Consider the following 26590-nt stretch of genomic DNA (forward strand, 5'->3'; position numbering starts at 1 on the left):
ACTCATAGTACAGTACCAGCATGATGGCAGCCCATCCTGTAAGCAGCATTACCCACACGACGTCACTGCGGGGCGCACCTGCCGCTGCCGGTACTGAGAGGAGCTCGGGTGGTTGGTGAATGAGGGGCGTTCCCGTTCCCCACCAGATGCGCGCTCCCGCCGCGGCTCACCACCTCATCTCCCCGTCAGGGGGCGCTCCGTCTACTGCAGCATCCTCTGAGCAGGAGCGGGAGGAGGAGGAGGTGGGAAGTAGCAGCTTGTCCTGTTTATTCCCATCCATCCTCATCAGCTCACACAGGGATGGACCTGTCTCCGGGGGACCCTCAGGCTTCCTTCCCACCACCCTCCTCGGACTGAGCAGGTATTGGGCTTGCCCCTCAGGTGTCATTGGAACCATGCACCGGGTTCCCTGCAGCCTGTGACAGGGAAATCAGAGAAAGCCGAGGAAGCAGCTGGAGGAGGAGGAGGAGGAGAAGCGGATTCTCTGGTTGCTAAGGTAATCCCAGCTGGTCCTATACTAGGTTACAATGTATCACACCCCAGGATCACAGCTTCCTCATATTGCATTTCTCTCCTGGCTGCAGCGCTGTGCTTATCATTTTATTTCTCTGCCATTGTTAATCCACACTCCCCCTTTCTCCTCCATCCCCAATATATAGAGCACAACCAAATCCTAAACACCATGGCAGCCACACAAATGCCAGGAGGGGGTGCTGCCTGTGCTGGAATTTGTGCATCCCAGGGGTATGACAGTGCTGCTTTGTCCTATTTTTTTTTTTTTGGGGGGGGGGGTTATACTGTACCCCAGTCATTTTGCTTTAATGCATGCTATTTTAGGTCACATTCCAATCATGTGTTGCATTTGCTGGATTATCTACCACAGTATCATATAGGAATGTTTCATTATGTCAATGGTTTAGCTTTACTATACTGTGTGTGGATGGGTGTCGGGATGATGGCTGAGGTTTGGGGGTGGATGTTTAGTGTGTTTATGTGTTTAGGTGACATTATTGTGTGCATCAGAATAGTGGATTGATGAATAAATATCTTCTGTGGGAAGGGAGCCTGTTCTGAGGGTGTACAGTATTGGACCACTTATAGCAACCTGCTGTTTGTGATGTGATTCCATGTTTTGGGGTTTTTGTTTTTACCACAAATCTGGATTGTTTGGGACATAATGACACATTTTAAGTGTAATCTTCCTATTATTATATCATTTTAGATATATTACAATAAAGTCAGTTTGTATTTACAGCTTGTTCATGTTTTTAAAACACTTTGTGATTTACATTCCTGGAGTGTGGTTCTTCTATGTGTCAGTATACACAATTTGTTTTGTATTGAGCACATTGTATACCCTGTTTAATGTTATTGGTAGATAACTGACGAACAGGTACATTTCAGGTAAAATTACAGGGGGTGGGGGTCGGGGGGTACTTCACTGATTTATGTTAACTGGCTACTGTTTGGTGTGCTAAAGTAGTGCCATATTGTAACAGGCTCGCCCTCTATATCCACGAAGGCTTGTGTAAATGATCATGCAAGGTTTGTGTTGGACTGAAATTTATATGTTTAGGTTACTGAGAGGTTTTTGTGATGTTGTTGGTCTGCTGATGTGTACTATTTCTGTCTATTATAGATTATATTTCTGAGCTGGTTTGTGTAGGGTCTCTTGCATGATTTTCTTTAGGTTACTGTTATCTTGATGCATGGACAGTATAATATACCTGTGTTTATATTTGTGTTGATTTGTTCAAACCTCTGCATTGCGTTATAGACCGGTCTAGATTTGGATTTTAATATTTGGTTTTGGCTTTTAATGTGTTGATATTACAGCTGCTATGTTGTATAGTTAATATATTTTTATTTGAATGTATGAATTAGCATTATCTTTGGTAGATAGTCATATCAGTACAAAAACAAGTGCACTACTATATTACTCATACTGAGGTTTCTTTGAATTTGCGACCAGTTGTATGTGTGTCAGGTGTATTGCTTTGGTCACTGTGGTGTGTGTGATTAATAGGTGGAGACTTGTTTATATATCTGATACTTTGTGTCCAACAATTTGTGTTGTTATTTTTGTTATTTTACCAAAAATAAGTTCTCTGTTGGGTTGTGGTTGTCATGCAAAATTCAAGGATTACATTTTTTTTGTTTAGGGTCATATTACAGAGACTGAAATAACCAGTTTTTTGTGTGTGTTTTTTTGAGTTTGTGTCGACCTTGTTGAATTTCCGTCAATTTAAAAATCCATTTTAGTCGAATGTTCCTGGATAGTTTGGACTAAAAAACACAACAGTTTTAATCTGAAGTTAAAGACTAAGGCCAGATGACCAACCAGACCCTAGAGTCTGTCAACCAGAACCTAGGTCTGTTCTGTGTTTCTCTGTCCACATTGTGTATAACAGATACAATGTGATCTATCGTTTAAGCATTTGCAAATAATGTCCTTTGCTTTATATAGTTTGTATGGAGCGGAAAGCAAGAATCTGCCTATTAACAAGTATTTATATATTTCTACCTGTCATGTTCATATTTCATTATCAATTTGGACATTATATTCATCATACGCTTGGTTCTATTTTTGTATTATCAGCTCCTGTGGGTTTATTATGACTGAATTGCATGAATCTTACGGCACTCATGCTCACATTTTAGCATTTTAATAAACATGTATAATGCATGTAATTGTGGGTTTTTTTCCAGTGCACTGGTTCATCTCTGCAAATATATATTTCCCTAGTGTATAGAATGGAATATTTAGATGTCTTGATGTTATTTATAATGCTGTTACTATCTCTCTAGTAATGAAAATACCATGTTTTATTTTTCAAATGAAAGAAAATTCCAGTGCTTGAATAAGCATTTATCAGACTGAATACAGCATATATTTTTCTGTTTTAAGTTCATAAACATGCTTATATAGTATTACCACCATCTAGAGCAGTGATTCCCAACCTCGGTCCTCAAGGCACACTAACAGTCCTGGTTTTAGTGATATCCATGCTTCAGCACAGATGGTTAAATCAAAATAACTAAGGTACTAATGAAGTCACCTGTGCTCAACTATGGCTATACTTAAAACCTGGTCTGTTAGTGTGCCTTGAGGACCGTGGTTGGGAACCCCTGATCTAGAGTGTAAGATGAGACAAAAAGGTGTTAATAAATGCATGTTTTACCAAATGGACTCTGGAAATTGTCACTTTCTTTTAGGAAAGGGTCATATTCTCCATCCGCCACTGTATTATATGTCAAAGCTTTTCATCTGGTAGGCCATGTGCTGCCGTATATATTGCAACGTCAGATCCATATGAGCCAACAGGGATGGTCCTCACCAGGGAGGACACCAGGGTACAAAAATGACCAAATGTCCTTTAAAAGCCTAGTTTTATAGACACCCGATTACATTTCAGACCAACTTTTCCAAGGTCTAAATATGATCATGTCAGGTTCAATGCGGTGACACACTAGTTAGCAATGCTGCTTTATCTCTTGCACATTTTTTTGGAGCATCCACTACCCTGCAAAACTAGCCACAGATAGAATTTAGAAGGGAGGTTCCAAAGAGCGAGATGTGGGTTAGAAATGCACTTTGAAGTCGCCTGATTCACACACACAAAGAATATAGCAGGGTCAGGGCCCGAGTAATGGCCACGTGGGCCTGGAATTCAAAAATAATTGTTGGTCCTATAGTGAGAAGTGGAGGAGCTATGATAAGTGCTGTGTGGGTGTGGCCAGTGCCATGTGGGCGTGTTCACCCTCTACATTATCAGCCCCAATGACTCCCTAAATATGTAAAAGCAGAAAATTTGCATAATTTTGTGAGGAAAATAGAAATGAAATTTTAATATGATGATTTATGGCCAGCTGTGTGGCTATCATGGTGATGGACCTATTTTTATGTGGAGGCCTGGTTGCTGTAGTCCTATCTGCCCTTTTCCTAATCTGGCCCTGACCAGACTGCACATTTGTAAATGATCTTTGTTTTTTTTATATATATACTCTGTAGATAATCCCCTAGTGTGGAATGCACCAGATTATTTGAAGGTGAAGCACATTCACCGAGGTGTATAAAAGCACAGGGGGGCCCATGTGCAGTGTCCCACCACGTAGCACGTACCCTGCACTCGTATGTACATTAGTACATACGACACTGCACATCCAGATATTAGTATCAAATGAAATAAGTACTGCCGGCTAAAGAGATACAACCTGAATTACAAGGCTCTATTCCACTTTATTTGTTTTATAATATTTATATTACAGATTACATATAACAAGAACAAAATATGCGTTCAAAATAGACAACGCCTTAGTCATCATCTAAACACAAAACTCTATAATCACCCTTTGCGCTTAGTGTATGTAAATAAAGAAATGTTCAATTAACATTCTAGTAAATAATTGATTTATTGATGCAAGTGGAGAGAGCTATGGATTGTTCTGCATGCTCAGGTATACAGTACTTGTGTGATGAGTAATATAGCTTCCTAGGGACCTAAAGCTTTTCTTCCTGTACTCTGCTTTCTGTCATATTACTTATCAAGCACAAACTATAATTATGTTTCTGTGTTGCCGTCAATCTGATATTGGAAATGCATGATGGATTATCAGTGATGTGCGCTAAACAATTTCCCTATGTTTTTCAAGGCCCCAGGCATTTTGCTTTCTCATCTGTAGCATGAAAGGTGAGCTAAGGCTCAATTCTATTGGAAATAACAGCATAATACATTTGTTGATTCCCCTTATCAAATTTAGGGCATATTTATCAATTATTGGGTTTTAGACGTGATAATGTCTTATTGCCAGGCGCCCAGAAGAGCCCAGGTAAAAGGGGGCATGGCCTAATCGCTGGAGGCGTGGCCACATCCCTTTAGGCAAAATAAATAAATAAAGATAATACTTTTGCAGAGCTGCTTCTGGGGAGAGGGGGGCTGTGAGCCCCCTCTGCCCGGCGCATAGCCAGTGTGAGGCGCATTCAGTGTGATTGCTCCCCCCACACGCATAGGAGACTGCTGCGGCTGCTAAGCAGTCTCCCAGTGCAGCCCAGCACACAGCAGCATGTGCTGGGCTGCTGTGATGTAAAGGGGAGGGGGGGAGCAACGCTGGTCTCTGGGAGCCCGCCGGGCCCTTCAAGCAAGCCTGGGCCCGGGTAATTAGTACCCGCTCTCTCCCCCCCCTCTCGGCGCTCCTGCTTATTGCCACAAATAGCGGTGATAAGAAATGACAATTAAGTCAGAGGCTCAGTTACTGGAAGTGTCAGAAGTGAAATGATCACTAATATGATTATTACACTCTTTTTCCGGGACCCTGCAGCGCTACTGCGCATGAGTTGTCTGCTGACCACTCATTGTGCAGCGGCCATTGCCGGGGAGGGTTGTTATGGAACCCTCTCCTGGTAATTTGTTCCAAGTGCAGCCCATAGGCTACAGCGGCTAATGCTATGTGAAGATGGCATTAACTGCCGGGGAAAAGCTTGGTAAATCTGACAGCCTAGCAGGCCCTATTGAAACCCTATAGACCTGCTTCTGCTGTCGAAAATGGAGGGACCCTCCATGGTACATTCAAGGAATCCTTAATATTTGCGAGTACCCCCTGAAAATGGCTGTTTGCAGGGATATTCCACAATTTATTTTTAATAAATAGGCCCCCTAGAGACCTAATACTGTATATATTAAACTTAACCAGTACGCTGCGAGTTTGCTAGATGAGCTCTGCACTGTACTTTTTTTCAATTGTAGGATGAAGGTTTTTTGCAGATAGGTTTTTTGTTTGTTTTGTTGTTTTTGCTTAGTTTGTAAGACACAGTTGAGTTGGGCTTCTTATCGAGATGCTCCAGGCTGGGAGGGATCCGATCGGATCCCTCCCATCACCCCCGCGGCCCGCATGTGCAGAAGGAGACCAGAGTGACTTCTGGGTATTAAACCTGGAAGTCACTCTGTCCGGGCCAACGCAAAGGACAGCTCTTATCGGGAGAGCTGTCCTTTGCGATATTCTTGGTACATACCGCGGTATGTACCCGAAGTCAGGAGGGCGGATGCGATGCTTAGTACATTTCGCTCTCAGTCACTGGGTATGGTTCATTAGATTGACAATAAAAAGGTAGACACTATATAGGTCGACACCAAATGGTCTACCGTCAATAGTTTGGCTATACCGCTGGACGCTATCAGTCTTCTTAGAGATGCAGAGTCTTTTCTGTGTGAATGTCTTCAGTATGAAAATGTGAGCCTCAGATCAAGAGAAATTGGAGAAGAATTATTACGAGATTTCAAGGTTCTCCGGCATAGGTACCCGTTGGACTTTCAACAGAGAGGTCCCACTGACCACGGCTAAGAAGCTTGCCCCAAGAAGCGGTTATTATACCAACCAGTGGCTTTTCTCTACATATGCCCTGTTCAAATCTTACTGATTTCGGCTCCACATGCCACGGCTAACTAAGAGATGACTCCAGACTGCTAATAACAGCTTAGCGAGACGTCGCTAGCTGCAAGAGCGGCAAACTTACCAGCCGCTCGGTGTCACAGAGCCGCACCGCTTATCTACACTACGAGACTCCGCAATCAGCTGCTCTCCTTGCCGAGACTCACGAGCAGAGACTTCACCCAGATCCTTTGCTACCAAATACCCACATTATAAACTGCATCGAACGGGTAAGCCACTGGAAATATCCAGCACGTTCACTTGGCTTTATTTTTATAACAGTATCTGGCTATTTGGATTCTGGACTATCACTTAGATTATTTTTGCTTCAATATCTCCGCTGCATACAGCACTTTTGTATCCATCTCGAGGACTTATTGTTTTATTCATCATTCAGTATTTGTCTTTTTATCTGTTATGATATTTTTTTTCCATTAGGACAACATGCGCATTTATTTTTTATTTTTATCCGTTATTCATGTACAGAATTCTTTTTGATTCATATTTGTGTATTTGTATTATTAAATGTGTATTTATCTATTTACAAAATTCCATTAGATTCATTCTATGATATATTGTTAGCGCTCCCACACCTGTGTTTTGTTTTTTTCTTCAATTATGTGCAAAAGTCGATGCAGAAAATGTCGACGTGTCTGTAAGTCGACAGGTACAATAGGTCAACCTATTGACTGTCGACCATCTGGTGTCGACCTATTGCTTGTCGAAGTTTTTACTGTTGACCTTTCATCCGGAACCCAGTTACACTGTGGATGTGTCCGCAAATCGGGTTGTATCTAGCAAATAAAAGCGGGGGGATTTTGTTTATAATTTCATTAAAACATTTAAGCATGCAGCCCGTCATCAAGGATTCCCAATCACTGCAAGTTCCTACACTAGCAAAAAATTAATTACACACAATAAAATTGCTGTTAAATGCATGGCTTCTGCCTCCTTTGTTGGCTCTTCACCCCGGCAGCCTCTGCTTTTGCTGGGCGAGAGCAGCAAATAGCAAGAATGGAAGACCCTAATCAACAACAAGTAGTATTTGTGTGCTGGGGTGTTGGTAGTTAATTGGAGGAGGAGTGTGTGCCTGGGTGCTGCTGCTGGGGTGTTGGCAGTGAATTCAGGCATGCAGGTGGAGAGAGTGTGTGCCTGGGTGCTGCTGCTGAGGTGTTGGCAGTGAATTCAGGCATGCAGGTGGAGAGAGTGTGTGCCTGGGTGCTGCTGCTGGGGTGTTGGCAGTGAATTCAGGCATGCAGGTGGAGAGAGTGTGTGCCTGGGTGCTTCTTCTGGGGTGTTAGCAGGGGGAGAGAGATTGTGTGTCTGGGTGCTACTAAGGTGTTAGTAGTGAATGCAGGAGGGGAGAGTGTATGTCTGGTCACTGCTAAGGTGTTAGTAATTAATGCCTGGGGGTGTGAGTGTGTTATATCTTATATTTTTCATAGATAATCTTATTTTTCTGTATTTTTTGACTAACGGCCTAAGGAGAAAACAAGCCATATACAAAAGTAGAACAGGGCCGTTTATTGGACACATTATTGGGGGCAATTCAATTCCCAGCACAGTGATGTAGCTCTCGGGATGAGTACCCGGAGCTATTCAATTGGCCGGTCTGTAAATCCACTACTAGAGGATTTCAGCTGGCACCCTCCTGAGGTGCAGGCAAAAATCCGACTTGACTACTGCCTCGGTGCAGCATAACATGCAGTAACAGCATCGTGCCCGGCACTTAAGTTGGAAAATGCAGTTTAGCGTGACTAAGCCCCGGGCATCTCCTGACTTAAGTGTAGGGTGCGATGCGGGCAATTGAATAATTCCCTGCACTTATCCCAGGAGCTACATCACCATGCTGGGAATTTAATGTCCCCCATTGGGACAGGACAAGGTTGTCCATATCTTCAGGGGACATAAATTATGCTCCAAATATTTGGTGAATGGGGCCAACAAGTCACAAATGTCTGAAAGCGGCAAATCTGGACAGATATTGCAATGAGCCAAATAGATTTAGCTGAAAAAGTCTTCTCACTGTTTCAGCATTGTCACATTATTATAAGTTTTAGGCATTTAAATCATTTCCAGGAGCTGCAGGGGACTGATCATGCAGTGTTGGGGCTATGGTGACAGATCAGAATTCTGGAATCAGTCCAGGAGCTTTTACAAAGGGTTTAACGCCCTAGTGTGGTGTTGGCTCCCATCCAGATGCCGCCATCATCATCATGCAGATTAATGACTGACGTGGCTTCTGCTCCAACTCATCCCATGACATCTTATAGCATGGTGAGAACCAGGCACTTTAAACACAAGTTGCAGGTGCAGTATACAGTGCATCCGGAAAGTATTTACAGTGCTTCACTTTTTCCACATTTTGTTATGTTACAGCCTTGTTCCAAAATGGAATAAATTCATTTTTGTCCTCAAAATTCTACTCACAATACCCCATAATGGCAACGTGTAAAAAGGTTTTTTGAAATTTTTGCAAATTTAATTAAAAAAAACCTAAGAAATCACATGTACATAAACATTCACAGCCTTTGCCATGAAGCTCAAAATTGAGCTCAGGTGCATCCTTTTTCCACTGATCATGCTTGAGATGTTTTTCAGAGCTTGACAGCGGGAACCTTTGCCATCTTGGCACTGGTTCCCAGATACCGCTCTTTTCTATAGGAAGGAGGTCCGGATTGTGAAAATGGATCCTTTCAGGTTCCTCTGTCCCTTTTTGGATCCCTCCGCTGGAAGCTGGCTTCTTCATACGCATGCGTGAACCCCAGCTCACATATGCGCACTAGCACTGCTGAGTTAAGGGTACGCGCATCGGCATCATGATTGTGAGTGGACACTCACGATTTGGAGATATTTTACACGATTTGTTGTTCTGATGCGTCAAAATCGGGCGAATCGTGTAAAATATCATCAAGTGTGTAGGTACCTTTAGACTACCAAGGTAGCAGTGATAGGGATTGCGGGGTCAGCTGATCTTCGGTTCAGCTGTCTCTGCACCGGAGCAATGTTAAATTACTCCAGTGTTTTAGTATCCACTGCTGCTACTTGCAGCGAGTTGGGTACTAAAATAGCACTGATGAATAAGTAGGCCTCTTAGAAACGTGTTAGGAGGTGAAACTGATCATATTGTCTTTCTGCTTGCTTAGTCATGTTTGTATGTATGTATGTTTTTACTCCCTTACCATCTTTATTTGCTCTCTATAACTGAAAATCTCTCATTCTATCCACTGTTATTTCTACAGACACAGTAATTTAGACTCTGGTAGTAATTAACCCAGCATTACAACTAATACATTTACTGTGATGTTTTATCTCTGTGAAAGTACTGTATTCACCAGCACAGTGGGCCTGGTTTAGTTGCGAACATGATTTGTCTATATTTGCTCTCACATTGCGTTCATGATAATAAATGCATATATTCATCAGTATGCACTGTTTAGGCATCTTGCAGTCCACCTGCCCCCATCCGTTGCTTGGTTTGCTACACATAATCATCATCAATGCCGCTTGTTGCGTAACTCCCAGAGTCATTGGAAGTGTTTGCCCCTCTGGGCGCCAAGAGTGTGGGAGGCACCAGCAGGGTCGCTGAAATGGTCGCAAAAGAATACCGGGGCCCGCAGCATATGGTCTCTGTAGTCCCGGTCATGTGCTGCCTCTCTAACACTATAGGCAAAACTTGGCTGGGACTACAAAGCCTCCCTATGCTACAAGCCCTGGTATTCATTCAGTGGCCATTTATACAGGCTGCACAGCCACCTCCTGCTGCTGCTTGATCAGGGGGATGGAGGGGCCAGAGGAGCATAGAGTGTTGTCACTGTTGGAGAACACACCAGGTAAAGTTTGCTATTACACCACATTGCTGGAAGGTGGGTAGTGAGCGTTGATGATGTTCCGCTGCTCAGTGTGAATTTGCACCAGCCTATACTTGCGCAAGCCTACGATATTTTTTATTTTTTTTACCGTGGCAGCACAGACGGGTCTCACTGACCCATCCGTGCTCAGTGTCAATGACACAGATGCAAGTAGCACGGATCTCCCGGGTCCGTGCTACACGCAAATGGACACCATAACGCTGATTGGCTGAGAGCCGTGACAGATGGCTCTGTCAGCCAATCAGCGCTTTGCCCATTGAAGGTAAAGGCATTTTTAAAAATGGCCGCTCGAGGCAAAACCTCGTGATCTGACAAGAGGATCGTGAGGTTTTGCCTCGATTAGGGATCCGGGGCAGGAGGAGAGATCCGAGGGGCGCCTCGGATCGCCCCAAATGTTTTAGGCAGGGGTGGTAAAAATGCTGCAAAGTAAGAATGCTTTCAAAAATAGAAGTGTTAATAGTTTATTTTTATCAATTAACAAAATGCAAAGTGAATGAACAGAAGAGTAATCTAAATCAAATCAATATTTGGTGTGATCACCCTTTGCCTTCAAAACAGCATAAATTCTTCTAGGTGCACTTGCACAAAATCAGGGATTTAGTAGGATTATAGTCAGGTGTATGATTAACCAATCATACCAAACAGGTGATCATCATTTTCATATGTAGGTTGAAACACAGGACCTCATTCAGAGTCGGTCGAATCGGCCGCACGGTCGTACGCCACCGATGTTTGCTATACTGCGCATGCGTAATGTTCGCAATGCGCGTGCGAAAACTAGCCGCTACGATCAGAAATTTCTCTCTCCTTGAACACAGCCAGGTCGGCAGTTTGAGTGACAGATGGAGGCGTTTGTGGGTGGTAACGGGAAGGTGCTTGAAAACGGGGGAGTGGAGATCCGGACGCAGGCGTGCCTAATTATGCGAACAGCGTTTTATGGGAGTGCATAATTAACAAAGTAGCGTCATGGCACATGTGACATGGGAGGATTTTACACTGACATGATCGTAGAGTTTAAGAGAGGGTATGGTCAACCTTAAGCTCTACGACCAGTTCTGATGGTTCCCGATGGTCTCGATTAATCCTTATATGGCCGAAGATGACGTGCAATGCGTATGAGAAGGGGGCGTATATTTTTGAATTCAGGCCGCTTCCTCCCCTTGGTCGGCCAGCTACCGATCCGAACTTAGGGACGCAACTTGCGAGGGAATCATTTGCATATCCGGCCCCTTTTCCCGTACGACCGTGCGGCCGCTTCGACCGACTCTGAATGAGGTCCTCAGTCATTAACTGAAACAAAAACAGCTGTGTAGGAAGCTTAAAACTGGGTGAGCAACAGCCAAACTCTGCTACAAAGGTGAGGTTGTGGACACCGTTTCATGTCACGGGTCATACATCATGGCAAGACTGAGCACAGCAACAAGACACAAGGTAGTTATACTGCATCAACAAGGTGTCTCCCAGGCAAAGATTTCAAAGCAGACTGGGGTTTCAAGATGTGCTGTTCAAGCTCTTTTGTAGAAGCACACAGAAACGGGCAACGTTGAGTACCGTAGACGCAGTGGTCGGCCAAGGAAATTTAGTGCATCAGATGAAAGACACATCATGCTTCCCTTCGAAATCAGAAGATGTCCAACAGTGCCATCAGCTCAGAACTGGCAGAAACCAGTGGGACCCAGATACACCCATCTAATGCTCGAAGATGTGTGGCCAGAAGTGGTCGTCATGGAAGAATTGCGCCCAAAAAGCCATACCTTCAATATGGAAACAAGGCCAAGCGATTCAACAATTCAGGAAAACATAGGAACTGTGGTGCAGAAAAATGGCAGCAGGGGCTCTGGACTGATGAGTCAATATTTGAAATATTTGTCTGTAACAGAAGGCAGTTTGTTCGCCGAAGGGCTGGAGAGCAGTACAGACAACAGTGAAGCATGGTGGAGGTTCCTTGCAAGTTTGGGCTGCATCTCAGCAAATGGAGTTGGGGATTTGGTCAGTATTAATTGTGTCCTCAATGCTGAGAAATACAGGCAGGTACTTATCATCATGCAATAACATCAGGACAAGGACCCCACACATACAGCCAATGTCATTAAGTACCATCTTCAGCGTAAAGAAGAATAAGGAGCCCTGGAAGTGATGATATGGCCCCCCACAGAGCCCTCATCTTAACATCGAGTCTGTCTGGCATTACATGAAGAGAGATTTGAGCAAGCCTACATCCACAGAAGATCTGTGGTTAGTTCTCCAAGATGTTTGGAACAACCTCCCTGCCAAGTTATGCTTTTCATGCATAAGTTGAAGTAGATTTTCATTTTCTATGAAATAGATCTTAATGTAGTGGAGCATATTGCAGGGCTGGCTGCTTGCACTGTGAAGTGGTAAAGCATCTTTGAAGCAACAAGAAATATGGAGTTTATATATTAGGAGAGCTGTCTGCATGGCATTAATATGAACCGCATTTCTGTTGTAGCAGATGTTAAATTGCTATTCATATACTATTAGATTGACACATGATTAATGAATCTTAATAGTTAAGTAGTAGAGTGCACATTGATGTTTACTGTCCGAAGATCTGTGTTCTGAAACGTGAAGAAGTCTAATCGCAACTCGGATATCCTTTCAGAACTAGAATTAGATGGAGATGAAATAATGTCAGCTATATTTAAATGTGTATAATAAAGCTACATGAATAATTACATATAGGGTCCTATTCATCAATAGGGCCAAATGGCCTCCCATGATTTAGTATCCAACTCGCCGCGAGTTCCAGCTATGGATATTCAATTACTGGAGCAATTCAGTATTGCTCCTGGGTGGGCGGCTTCTTTTAAAAGCAGGTATCTCCGTGATCTTTAACACTGCTACAGGAGTAGCAGTGATACTTACCCCTACCGATCCGGCCTTCTGCATATGCGTGACCTGAGTTAATGCATCCGCACAGCCGCAGGGCACAATTGGCAAGGTGGCGAAGTGATCCGATTGGATCCCTCTTCCCAACCCCAGACCCTCCCACCAGGAGTTTGCTGGTTTTCCTAGTAATAAATGGTTCTGTTAAAACATGCGGGAACTAACGTTTCCACATGTGTAACCACCCCATACAGGATAACGAATAGGCCCCATAGACACACATAGGCAAAACAATTATTTAAATGTGAGCTGTGCTCAGACTGAAAACAGGATTTAATGTAATCCGCAAAGCATTCTTATTCATTGGGTATTTAATGTTTAATTACAGGTTGGTTCAACATAAAAATGCATTGTGAAACTTGCACATCCATTATAGAGAATAATATAACATAGAAGTAATGAATGAATGAATGAAGCAGCATCCACACTGGGTCCATTGCTTGTCCCATATCCTCTGCTGGGACATCAATCTCTCCTAGGCATGAATAAGGCCTAGGCTGCTGCTGCATCGGCTCCATATCAGACGTCCAGACCCCATTCACAAGAATGAGTAGCATTTAACTACTCTCTTTTGGCCAGCCACCACAATGTCAGACCTCCAAAACACTTGTACTTGCATCCCTGCGTCAGGTATTCATTCCAAAATAACCATTTCCATAATTACTGTGTAGATACCAGTGAAGTGACTCCTCCTTCCAAGGGTTAATCACTTTTGTTCTTTCAATCTTGAACATCTCAGCTTTCTTCCTCTAATCTCTACTCTGCCACAAAGTAATTGCTAACTCATTCCCTTTACGAAAAGGTTTGCATTGCTCAGAGTATGTTTTCTATTAGTTGTCCACACTGTCCTCCTTGTTGTGCCCCTGCAGACAAGAGAATGTCGGCAACATCTTAGAAAGTCATGTTGTGCACCCCTAGGTTGGTCTCTCCCACTGCATGTCTGAATCAGCATGATCTTACAGCCTCTCAAATGGTGTCTGTATAGCCCCACATTGGTCACCAATACCTACCCTGCCACTGGAGTACCTCAGTGGAAATTAGGCCTGCTAGCTTGCAATTGCAAGCTGCTTTAGTGAACTGTCATGATTATGGTGCAAATAAAGGGACACCTTCCATTTACTTGACAATCTTAAATGCATTACTTAAATGGTGTTGGTTCGGTGTTGTATGAGGACCTGAGTAACCTCTAGACTACATACTAGGCCAAACTTCTTTATTCTTCTCTGTTTCTCACTCAGGAATGGGAGTAAAGATTATTGAATACTGCCACTACTCATAATAACTCCCACAGAAGAACTTATTTTGGCTAGTAAGTCAACACCACCTCACTGCAGCAGCATTGACCTACACCCATGAAATACCAGCTGCCAGGCTATGCTTTCATTATTAATCAGAGCCCCCAAAGGTAAATTAATTGTGGATAAAGGACAATTAGTTTACCTGGGTTTCTAAGGGTCCCACAAAAATATAGACTAGTTGCTGCTAGATTTACTGACTACTATCTTGTCGGGATGTGGTCAGAATCCCGACCACTGGGATTCCGGCGGTCAGAATGATGACGCTGGAATCCCGACACAAGAATACCAGCATCAGTATCCCGACCGCCAGGATCCCAAAGGTAAGTACTAGGGTTAAATTTACTAAGAATCAAGTTTGGTCGAGATGACAATCTCGGGTGAGTTTAGGCATGTTTTTCATCTCGCAAATTTACTATAGGCAAAGTCGGGTAAGTTACAGAGCAATTTCTCTAATTTCACTCGTAAAACTCGGGCGAGTTAGCAAACTCGAATCTTATCACCATTGGCCAAAATCTGAAATACTTTTCACCTAAAAAATGCATCTCGCAAATTTACCAAGAATCGAGATTAGAATCTCGGGTGAGATGCCTGCAAACTCACTGCCAAATTGACGTTTTAAACACTCACCTCCAGATCTGCAAGTTTTTTCCTGAAATATACACAAATCTTTTTTTTTAATTTCTTGTTAATTTTCATTTAATTTTGTGAAAAAAATTACGTGAGGTCCCCCCCCAAAAGACTAACCAACCCCGGACTTGCCAGCCTGTCCTGGTTCTTAAATTTACAGGGGAAAAAATGTGTAGGGTTACACTGTAAGAACCAGCACCAGGCAGCAGGGACAGAGCTGGCTTTAAATATACGTAGAAAAAAAATGACCTGAGTTTCCACGTATATATTTAAAACCAGCCCTGGACACTTTCTAGCAGGGGGCTGATGCCACAGCCAGGGATGCCCTTTCACCGGGCCCCCCAGCCGCAGTATCAGTCCTGACCGCTAGTCAACCCAGGCCAGGGATCCCTGGGGAGTTGAGGACCCCTCCAATAAAGGTGTACCCCTCTCCAGGGTACCCCGGCCCTAGGCTGATAGCCCGGGGCTATCCCCGCCACTCCTGGGCGGTGGGTGGTGGTTTGATAGTGTAGGTGTAGTGTAAAATTAGAATTAACAACATTGTCTTTACAGTGGAACTAAAGGTCCCAGCAAGCCTCCCCCGCATGCTGGTACTTGAAGACCTACAAGTACCAGCATGCGGGGCATTAAGGGCCCACTGGTATGTGTAGTTCACATGTAAAGAAATGTTTAAAAAAACACAACACGCCGTAAGAATAAAGTTTTATTACTTACATATATACATACACACACATACTTACCTGCTGCCAGATGTTCACGTCCCCTTCTCAACGCAAAGTATCCATTGGAATTATCTGGAAAAAAAGCCAATACTCACCTTTTGTCCCTCGATGTTCTCCGCAGAAAATCCTATTAGGTGGGCGGACACTATGTAACAACATGCATCAGCATGGTGTTACAGTATCGCTTATGACTTTAGTGTCCGGGCCGACAGCCAATCAGCGGCGGCTTCCATTAGCGGCCGCTCATTGGCTGGGACCCACATGGAGGAGCCGCTCATTGGCTAAGGCCAAGTTCTAGTTACGTCCCTGATACTGTATTTATATATATAGTGTGTGTGTGTGTGTATATATATATATATATATATATATATATATATATTGTAACACAACCGGATTAGGGGTCCCTCTCCTGGGGTAGATGGACTCCCTCTTCACACACACAGCAGCCGGGAAAATAGAACACCAGTCTGGGGTCTCGTACTAGCTGGTCGCTACCAGTCTTTAGTGTGCAACATAAAAGGAAAACAAAACATAAAAGTAAACGCTAGCCCATCTGGGCGCTAACTAGACAAGTGGTTCCCTCTCTAAAAAAATAGTGGGGGCCTACTTCCTCCACCATCAACACAAGCGTATGCACAAGACTTACAGGTAGTTTTTCACCAAGTGTCTCTGAGCCAGCCAGTCTGCTTGCTCTCCGAGGTATGAGAGACCTAGCTTACAATCACACACAGCCTATATCAGCCAGTTCCAGGTGCAGACCCTAATGAGTCTGCTAACAGGCCAAAACGGCCAAAACCTGGAGTGGCGTGTGGATGGAGCCCTCCCTCTCCTCACATCCACACCCCCAGGTCCCAAACCGGCTTTTCAAAAAGCCAACACTCAAATCTGATTCACTGCATACTTTCTCCTGGGGTTTTTTAGAACACATAGGTCAAAAACCTAGGACAAATGTATCTACCACTGACCACTTTACCAGTGTCCCTATCACAATATATATACTGTGTATATATATGTGAGTGTATATATTGTGATAGGATCACTGGTAAAGTGGTCTGTGGCAGGTACATTTGTCCCAGATTCCTGTCTTTTGTGTTTTAAACCCCCAGGAGAAAGTCTGCAGTGTAGCAGGCTTGAGTTTCGGCTTTTTGAAAAGCCGGTTTGGGACCTGGGGGTTGTGGGTGAGAGGAGAGGGAGGGCTCCACCCACGACCACTCCAGGTTTTGGTTCTCGCAGCCTGGTAACAGGATTGTTAGTTTTCCACCTGAGAGTGGCCAATATAAGCCTAGTTTGTTTAGGGCTGATTGTCTCACCTGGGAGAGCAGACAGGGAGTTTGCTCAGAGACACTTGGAAAACCTATCTGTGAGTACTGTGCTGTGCTTTGTTGCTGGCGAGGGCATTAGGCCCAGCCAGGTTCTGGTAGTGAGGGAACTACCTGTGAAGTTAGTGCCCCGACAGGGCTAGGATTTACGTTTATGTTTTCTTTGTGTTATTGCTGACATTGTACAATAAAGACTGGTGTGCTGCTTCCCTGCTGCTGTGTGTGTGTGTAAGGAAGGAGTCCTCTACCCAGGAGAGGGACCCCCTAACCTAACTGTGTCACAATATGGTGGAGAATGCGGGCATCCACACACACTGAAGTTGCAGCAAGAGGAAAACTTTCCATTTAAAAATTAAAGGGACAGACACCCAATTTGTAAGTGTGGAAATAACGCTGTGTCCTTGGAGTCCCATAGAGGAGGCATCAGCCAATGCTCAGAGAGGCAAGGTTCAGCTTCCAACCTACACCCCAGGACAAAATGGAGGACATTATTAAGGCCTTGCTCCAAGCTACAGCAGCTCAGCAGGAGACAAACAAACTTCAGCAGGAATCTACCAGAGCTCAGCAGGAATCCACCAGGGTGCAACTGTTGGCCTTGGAGACAGCCCAGAGGCAACAACAGGTCGCCATCAAGGAAACTTGCCAGGCCATAAAAGAGGTGGTACAGCACCTGCTCGCCCGGCCCAGAGATGTTGCTACTGGTCCTCCCACCCCCACTCACTCCGTACGAGCCAGTCACTTCCTCCAAAAGATGACTTCGGGCGATGATGTGGAGGCCTATCTCACCGCGTTTGAAAGAACGGCCGAAAGGGAGAGTTGGCCCAAGGAGCAGTGGGCAAGTCTGGTGGCACATTTTTTGTCTGGGGAGCCACAAAAGGCCTATTTCGACTTATGCCTGGCTGATGCCAAGGACTATAAAAAACTAAAAAGAGGAGATCCTAACTCGCTTGGGAGTCACCACCTTTGTTCGTGCCCAACGGGTCCACCGCTGGGAGTTCCATAAGGACAAGCCTCCATGTTCACAGATGCATGACCTCGTCCATCTGTCCTCAAAATGGCTACAGCCCGAGACGCTGACGGGACCACAGATCGTGGAAAGGGTCGTGATGGACCGGTACCTGCGATCATTACCTGTGACTCTGCGCAAGTGGGTGAGCCATGCAGACCCTAAGTCCGTGTACCAGTTGGTCGAGCTGGTGGAGAGGTACGTGGCGGCTGAGGAGCTGATGAGTATGCCCCACCGAGCCCCGATGGCGCACCGGCGAACTCCCAGAGACACTGGTAAGACTGTTCCAGGGGAGAAGGGTGCTGGGCGGTGGAATGTACCTAAGACTGAGGGTGTAGAACCTGGAGACAGGCCTGCCAGGCCGGGAAGGTTCTTGCCCCGTAAACGACTAGACATTAATATGACTCAGTGTTTCCGATGTGGTGGCTTCGGCCATATTGCCGCTAATTGTGCACTTACAACTGAACCTATGCAATGTGATACTGCTCATGTCTACCGCAGGGGGTCTTTCTTTGCACAGATAGCCTGTACGGCTGACCGGCAGGCTGAGACTGATAAGCACATGTGTGTACTCACTGTAGATGGCAACCGCGTAGAGGCACTGTTAGACTCGGGTAGCTTGGTGACACTTATAAAAGCTGAGCTGGTGAACCCCTTGAGGCATACAGGGAAAACTGTTGGTGTGACCTGCATAGATGGGGATACTCGATATTATGTTACGGCCGAGGTGAACATCGAGACACCATGTGGCTCTGCTATAGTTTCTGTGGGTTTGGTGCATGGTCTGGTGTACGATGCAATATTGGGGAGAGACTTTGCTTACTTCTGGAAGTTGTGGGAAAGCCGTTTTGTTCCAGAGATGAACAACCCCGATCCATTTGAGAAGGTTGTCGATGTAGTGGAGGAGGGAGTTTCTTCTGAGTCAGAGTTATTCCTTTTCTCTACCATGGTTGGCGAACTAGAGAATGCGGAACGTGACGGTGGCCCGCCAACTGATGTGCCTCCCATTGAGGTGGGAAGTGTTGTTGGGCCAGGTGATCATCTGCCTGATTTAGAGGTGCTCCCAGGCCACATTTTAAGGGTCCACTAGTTCCATTGCCTATCATAGAGGTGCCGTTTGAAAGAATAGCGATGGATTTGGTTGGACCCTTAATGAAGTCTGCCAGGGGACACCAGTATATTCTGGTCATAATGGATTATGCTACCAGGTAACCGGAAGCGATCCCGTTGCGCAATATGTCAACCAAGACCATTGCCAGAGAGCTAGTTCATGTCTTTAGCAGGCTGGGTATACCTAAGGAGATACTAACTGACCAGGGTACACCGTTTATGTCCAAAGTCATGAAAGAGTTATGCAGTTTGTTCAAAATCGAACAGTTAAGAACTTCGGTTTATCACCCCCAAACCGATGGGCTGGTCGAGAGGCTTAACAAGACGTTAAAACACATGCTTAGGAAAGTGGTCGACAAGGATGGTAGGGATTGGGACTACTTATTGCCGTATTTATTGTTGGCCATAAGAGAAGTTCCCCAGTCCTCCACCGGGTTTTCACCCTTCGACTTGTTGTATGGGAGACACCCAAGGGGGTTACTAGACATTGCCAAAGAGACATGGGAGGGGCAGTCTAGTCCTTACAAAACGGTGATTGAGTATGTTTCTCAAATGCAGGAGAGAATTGCTGCGGTAGTGCCGATAGTGAGAGAGCACCTGGAACAGGCTCAACAGGCACAGCAGAGGGTATACAACCGCAATGCTCGGTTACGCAGCTTTGCTCCTGGGGACAGAGTGTTAGTATTGGTTCCCACTGTGGAAAATAAACTTTTGGCTAAATGGCAAGGGCCCTTTGAAATCTTAGAAAGAGTGGGGCAGGTCAATTACAAAGTTTACCAGCCGGGGAAAAGAAAGCCGGAACAGATATACCATATAAATCTGTTAAAGCCCTGGAAAGATAGAACGGTACTGTCGGCCGTCCGAGACCCTCCAGTAAGTCCAGGGCCCTTAGTTCCCGAAGTGACAGTGGCAAAAACCCTGTCGGCAATTCAACAACAAGAGGTCAAGGAGTTTCTGAAAAGAAATAGGGTGCTGTTCTCTGACGTACCTGGGAAAACCTTGGTCATTAAACATGACATCATCACTGACCCAGGGGTTAAAGTTAATCTAAAGCCCTATAGGTTACCAGAAGCACAAAGAGAATCGGTGTCGAAAGAAATTAAAAATATGCTAGAGTTAGGGGTTATTGAAGAATCACATAGTGAATGGTCAAGTCCCATTGTGTTGATTCCAAAGCCCGACGGGAGTGTGCGTTTCTGCAATGACTTCCGAAAGTTGAACAGTGTTTCAAAATTCGATGCCTACCCGATGCCAAGTGTGGATGAACTGATTGAGAGACTAGGGACAGCAAGGTATTTAACCACTCTTGACCTAACCAAAGGGTATTGGCAAGTACCGTTAACCGAGAGCGCCAAACAAAAGACAGCTTTTTCAGCGCCAGAGGGCTTGTTTCAGTACAAGATGTTGCCCTTCGGGCTACATGGGGCACCTGCTACCTTCCAAAGAATGATGGACAGGATTCTAAGGCCCCATAGACGGTATGCGGCTGCTTATCTGGATGACGTGGTCGTTCATAGTCCTGATTGGCAGTCTCACTTACCCAGGGTGCAAGCAGTGTTGGACTCCATCTATAAGGCAGGTTTGACAGCCAACCCAAAAAAGTGTTGTCTAGGCATGGAGGAAGTAAAATATCTGGGATACACCATTGGCAGAGGCCTGATAAAGCCTCAGCCCAATAAAGTTGATGCCATACAAAACTGGCCACGGCCTCTGAATAAGAAGCAGGTGAGAGCCTTCTTGGGAATTACGGGGTACTACAGGAGGTTTATACCCAACTTTGCCACCATGGCAGTCCCACTGACTGACCTGACCAAAGGCAAACGAAAAGTCATGGTAGAATGGAGTCCTGAGGCAGGAGTTGAAAGTAGCGTTGTGTTCCCAACCAGTCCTGATGACTCCTAATTTTGAAAGGTAATTCATAGTACAAACCGATGCATCAGAAGTAGGTATAGGAGCGGTCCTGTCCCAGAACAAGGAGGATGAGGAACACCCTATTTTCTATCTTAGCAGAAAGTTGAATGTACATGAGAGAAACTATGCCACAGTGGAGAAGGAGGCGTTGGCCATAAAGTGGGCGTTAGAGGCTCTCAGGTACTACTTGGTCGGAAGAAAGTTCAAATTGATCACTGACCATGCCCCTCTGAAGTGGATGTCTGAAAATAAGGACAGTAATGCGAGAATTACAAGATGGTTCTTGGCGTTACAAACTTTTAAATTTTCAGTGGAACACAGGCCAGGAAGCCAGCTGGCCAATGCTGACGTGTTGTCACGCGTTCATTGTTTGGGGGCTTCAGTTGTTCCGCCCCACAGGTCGAAACAAAGGGGGGGGATATGTGATAGGATCACTGGTAAAGTGGTCTGTGGCAGGTACATTTGTCCCAGATTCCTGTCTTTTGTGTTTTAAACCCCCAGGAGAAAGTGTGCAGTGTAGCAGGCTTGAGTTTCGGCTTTTTGAAAAGCCGGTTTGGGACCTGGGGGTTGTGGGTGAGAGGAGAGGGAGGGCTCCACCCACGACCACTCCAGGTTTTGGTTCTCGCAGCCTGGTAACAGGATTGTTAGTTTTCCACCTGAGAGTGGCCAATATAAGCCTAGTTTGTTTAGGGCTGCTTGTCTCACCTGGGAGAGCAGACAGGGAGTTTGCTCAGAGACACTTGGAAAACCTATCTGTGAGTACTGTGCTGTGCTTTGTTGCTGGCGAGGGCATTAGGCCCTGCCAGGTTCTGGTAGTGAGGGAACTACCTGTGAAGTTAGTGCCCCGACAGGGCTAGGATTTACGTTTATGTTTTCTTTGTGTTATTGCTGACATTGTACAATAAAGACTGGCGCCGACCAGCTTGTACTTGCATCCAGACTGGTGTGCTGCTTCCCTGCTGCTGTGTGTGTGTGTAAGGAAGGAGTCCTCTACCCAGGAGAGGGACCCCCTAACCTAACTGTGTCACAATATACATACTTATGCCTGCGCCCCCCTCTTCGTACTCATTTAGCCCCTCAGGTGAAAATGACTTTGCACAGGTGGAGTGGCGGATAAGTTTTGTGTTTTATATATATATATATATATATATATATATTAGGGATGAGCGGGTTCGGTTCCCTGAGAACCGAACCCACCCGAACTTCGGGGATCCGGGGCGATCCGAGCCCAAGCTCGGATCTCCCTGTCTGCCCCGGATCCCTCTCCCGAGGCAAAACCTCGAGATCTGCTGTCGGATCTCGAGGTTTTGCCTCGAGCGGCCATTTAAAAAAAAATGCCTTTGCCTTTAATGGGCAAAGTGCTGATTGGCTGACAGAGCCGTCTGTCACGGCTCTCAGCCAATCAGCATTATGGTGCTCATTTGCATGTAGCACGGACTCGTGAGATCCGTGCTACATGCATCTGTGTGATTGACAGTGACACAGAGCACAGATGGGTCAGTGAGACCCGTCTGTGCTGCTGTGTATTTCAATGACACAGATGCACGCACGGACCAGGAGATCCGTGCTACTTGCATCTGTGTCATTGACACAGAGCACTAACGGGTCCGTGAGACCCGTCTGTGCTGCTGTGGTAAATAAAAAAAAAAAAACCTGTGTAAAAAGAGAAAAAAATGGCGTGCCCCCCCCCCAAAAAAAGAGCAACCAGCCCCGGGCATTAGTGACCCAGTGCTGGGTGTGCTTAAATACAGGGGACAAACGACATAGGGGTCCCCTGTACTTAAACACAACCAGCACCGGGCTAGTCAGAACCAGAGCTGGTTGCCAAAATACGGGGGACAAACGACGTAGGGGTCCCCCGTATTCTGCGCAACCAGCTCTGGGCTCTGATCCGGTCCTGGTTCTGGAAATACAGGGGAAAAAAATGAGTAGGGTTCCCCTGTATGTTCCAGAACCAGCACTGGACTTTTTCTAGCGGGGGGCTGATGCCACAGCCAGGGGAGCCCTTTCACCGGGCGCCCCAGCCACAGCATCAGCCCTGACCGCTAGTCAGCCCAGGCCGGGGATCCCTGGAGAGCTGGGGACCCCCCCAATAAAGGGGTCACCCTCTCCAGGGCACCCCAGGCCCAGGCTGATAGCCCGGGGCTATCCCCGCCACCCCTGGTGGCGGTGGGTGGCGGGTTGATTGTGTGGTGTGGTGTAAATAAAGAATATCAAACATTGTCTTTACAAGTAGAACTGCAAGTCCCAGCAAGCCTGCCCTGCATGCTGGTACTTGGAGAACCACAAGTACCAGCATGCAGGGCATTAAGGGCCCACTAGTACCTGTAGTTCACCTGTAAAAAAATGTTTAAAAAAAACACAGGACACACACACCGTGACAGTATAAGTTTATTAAACATACATACACACACACACACACACACACACATGTACACATACTCACCTATGTAACCCTGTAGCATCGGTCCACTTGTCCGGTAAAGTATCCATAGGGGACCTGTGAAAAAAAACATACTCACCATCTCCTATGCGAGGTTCTGTCCTCTTCGTTCCAAAGTAGGCATCCCCGGACTTGGCAAAAAAAAAAAACGAAAACGCGATCCACGAACTTAGTACCGTTCTATAGAACGGTACTTCCCGAATGAGAGCTTAGCGGCGGGGTATCACCATGGAAACCCCGCTGCTAAGCGTTCATTGGCTGAGAGAGGTCATCTCCCGTCTCTCAGCCAATGAACGGCTCCCTCCATTGTAGTCAATGGTGGGAGCCGCAAGGTTATTAAAGTTTACCCTGCGGTTCCCACCATTGACTACAATGGAGGGAGCCGTTCATTGGCTGAGAGACGGGAGATGACCTCTCTCAGCCAATGAACGCTTAGCAGCGGGGTTTCCATGGTGATACCCCGCCGCTAAGCTCTCATTCGGGAAGTACCGTTCTATAGAACGGTACTAAGTTCGTGGATCGCGTTTTCGTTTTTTTTTTTTTGCCAAGTCCGGGGATGCCTACTTTGGAACGAAGAGGACAGAACCTCGCATAGGAGATGGTGAGTATGTTTTTTTTCACAGGTCCCCTAGGGATACTTTACCGGACAAGTGGACCGATGCTACAGGTTACATAGGTGAGTATGTGTACATGTGTGTGTGTGTATGTATGTTTAATAAACTTATACTGTCACGGTGTGTGTGTCCTGTGTTTTTTTAAACATTTTTTTTACAGGTGAACTACAGGTACTAGTGGGCCCTTAATGCCCTGCATGCTGGTACTTGTGGTTCTCCAAGTACCAGCATGCGGGGCAGGCTAGCTGGGACTTGCAGTTCTACTTGTAAAGACAATGTTTGATATTCTTTATTTACACCACACCACACAATCAACCCGCCACCCACCGCCACCAGGGGTGGCGGGGATAGCCCCGGGCTATCAGCCTGGGCCTGGGGTGCCCTGGAGAGGGTGACCCCTTTATTGGGGGGGTCCCCAGCTCTCCAGGGATCCCCGGCCTGGGCTGACTAGCGGTCAGGGTTGATGCTGCGGCTGGGGGGCCCGGTGAAAGGGCTCCCCTGGCTGTGGCATCAGCCCCCCGCTAGAAAAAGTCCAGTGCTGGTTCTGGAACATACAGGGGAACCCTACTCATTTTTTGTCCCCTATATTTCCAGAACCAGGACCGGATCAGAGCCCAGAGCTGGTTGCGCAGAATACAGGGGACCCCTACGTCGTTTGTCCCCCGTATTTTGGCAACCAGCGCTGGTTCTGACTAGCCCGGTGCTGGTTGTGCTTAAGTACAGGGGACCCCTACGTCGTTTGTCCCCTGTATTTAAGCACACCCAGCACTGGGTTACTAATGCCCGGGGCTGGTTGCTCTTTTTTGGGGGGGTGCACGCCATTTTTTTCTTTTTTTACACAGGTTTTTTTTTTTTTTTTTTACCACAGCAGCACAGACGGGTCTCACGGACCTGTCATTGCTCTGTGCCAATCACACAGATGCATGTAGCACGGATCTCCCGGGTTCGTGCTACATGCAAATGGGCACCATAACGCTGATTGGCTTCCTGTCTGCCACTGCAGTGCCACTCCTAGATGGGCCACGTGTTTGTGCCGCCCCCTTGTGTCGCTTAGCATAGTCATCCAGCTTCCTCGGTACAACCTTTTGGCCTAAAAACAATATTGTGAGGTGTGAGGTGTTCAGAATAGAGTGGAAATGAGTGGAAATTAATGTTATTGGGGTTATTAATAGCGTAGGAACAAAAAAAGGCCCATTTATGTGATTTTAGCGGGTTTTTTTTATTTTTTAAGAAAAAATCCAGATCCAAAACACAAAACCCAGAACCCAAAACACGGAAGGGTGGTTTTGGCAAAACCAATCCAGATCCAAAACACGAAGAAAGATCCAGATCCAAAACCAAAACACAAAACACGAAAAGTGTCCGGTGCACACCCCTAATATATATATATATATATATATAGAATATTTTGCAAGTCCTGCACACTCAAACATATATTTAAAGTGCTGGGTGCTTGGTCATATAGAGCATATAGAGAAGGAACCAGAATTGGTACACCAGCACACCAATGTTCAATGCAAGAAAAAAAAAAAGTTTAATTCCATATCAAAAAATCGTCAGAAACAACATCATATCAGTTCACTAAAAGTGCCAAATAGTGCTAGGTAGTGCATATCCAAAGGGTACTTATCAGTGACCATACAGCGTGAACCGATATAGCAGCATCGTGAGAGGAAGCCCGACAGCTGTTTCGGCACCCACCGGCACCTTCCTCCTGCCCCAGGATCGACCCCTAACGCAGCATTTACACCAGGTCTGACTAGCCACAGACACTGCAAGTCTGTTTGCACACAGGGCCTGATTCAGAGTTTGGAATAGAGAGAGAGATAGCACTTAACTGTGTACTTGGACAAACCATGTTGCAATGCAAGGGATGTAAATACATAAAAAAAAATTGCATGTAGGGTAAATACTGGCTGCTTTTACATGTAGCCCACAAATACTGCACAGCTTTATTATTACTCTACAATTTAGATGTCAGTTTGGACATCTCCCTCCCAAATCTAAATCTCTCTGCACATTTTAAATCTGCCCCACCTGCAGTACAGCATGGTGTCACCTAGATGATCAGTTGAGAGAGATATCTCTCTCTATTCCCAACTCTGAATCAGGCCCACAGTGGGCTCTCAAGCTGCGTTTGCAATTGCATGGCTAATTTTTGCACTCCCCCATCACTTCCCCCAAACACTGACAGCCTGTCACTCACTCTGCGATTGAATCCTCAGTGCAGCTTATACGCATGCGCAATGGCAAACAATCGCTTGATCTGCGTACCTAGTTGTATTTGCGATCGCTGTTGAATCAGGGACTGAGATCTAAATTGCAGTGTAACAAT

At 45.7% G+C, this 26590-nt stretch overlaps 1 protein-coding gene across 2 annotated transcripts in view; it reads left to right on the forward strand.

The window, feature by feature from the left end:
• The first annotated feature begins 230 nt into the window (after positions 1-230).
• LOC148522809 (regulator of G protein signaling 6) overlaps positions 231-26590 on the forward strand; it is a 467525-nt gene continuing 441165 nt past the window's right edge. For both annotated transcript variants that reach the window (XM_088473778.1, XM_088473779.1), the window contains exon 1: positions 231-496. The gene's annotated coding sequence lies outside the window, so the exon portion shown is untranslated. The remainder of the gene's footprint in view (positions 497-26590) is intronic.

This window comes from Taudactylus pleione, unplaced genomic scaffold (assembly GCF_031769625.1).
Source record: "Taudactylus pleione unplaced genomic scaffold, aTauple2 ptg000139l, whole genome shotgun sequence".
Taxonomy (NCBI): domain Eukaryota; kingdom Metazoa; phylum Chordata; class Amphibia; order Anura; family Myobatrachidae; genus Taudactylus; species Taudactylus pleione.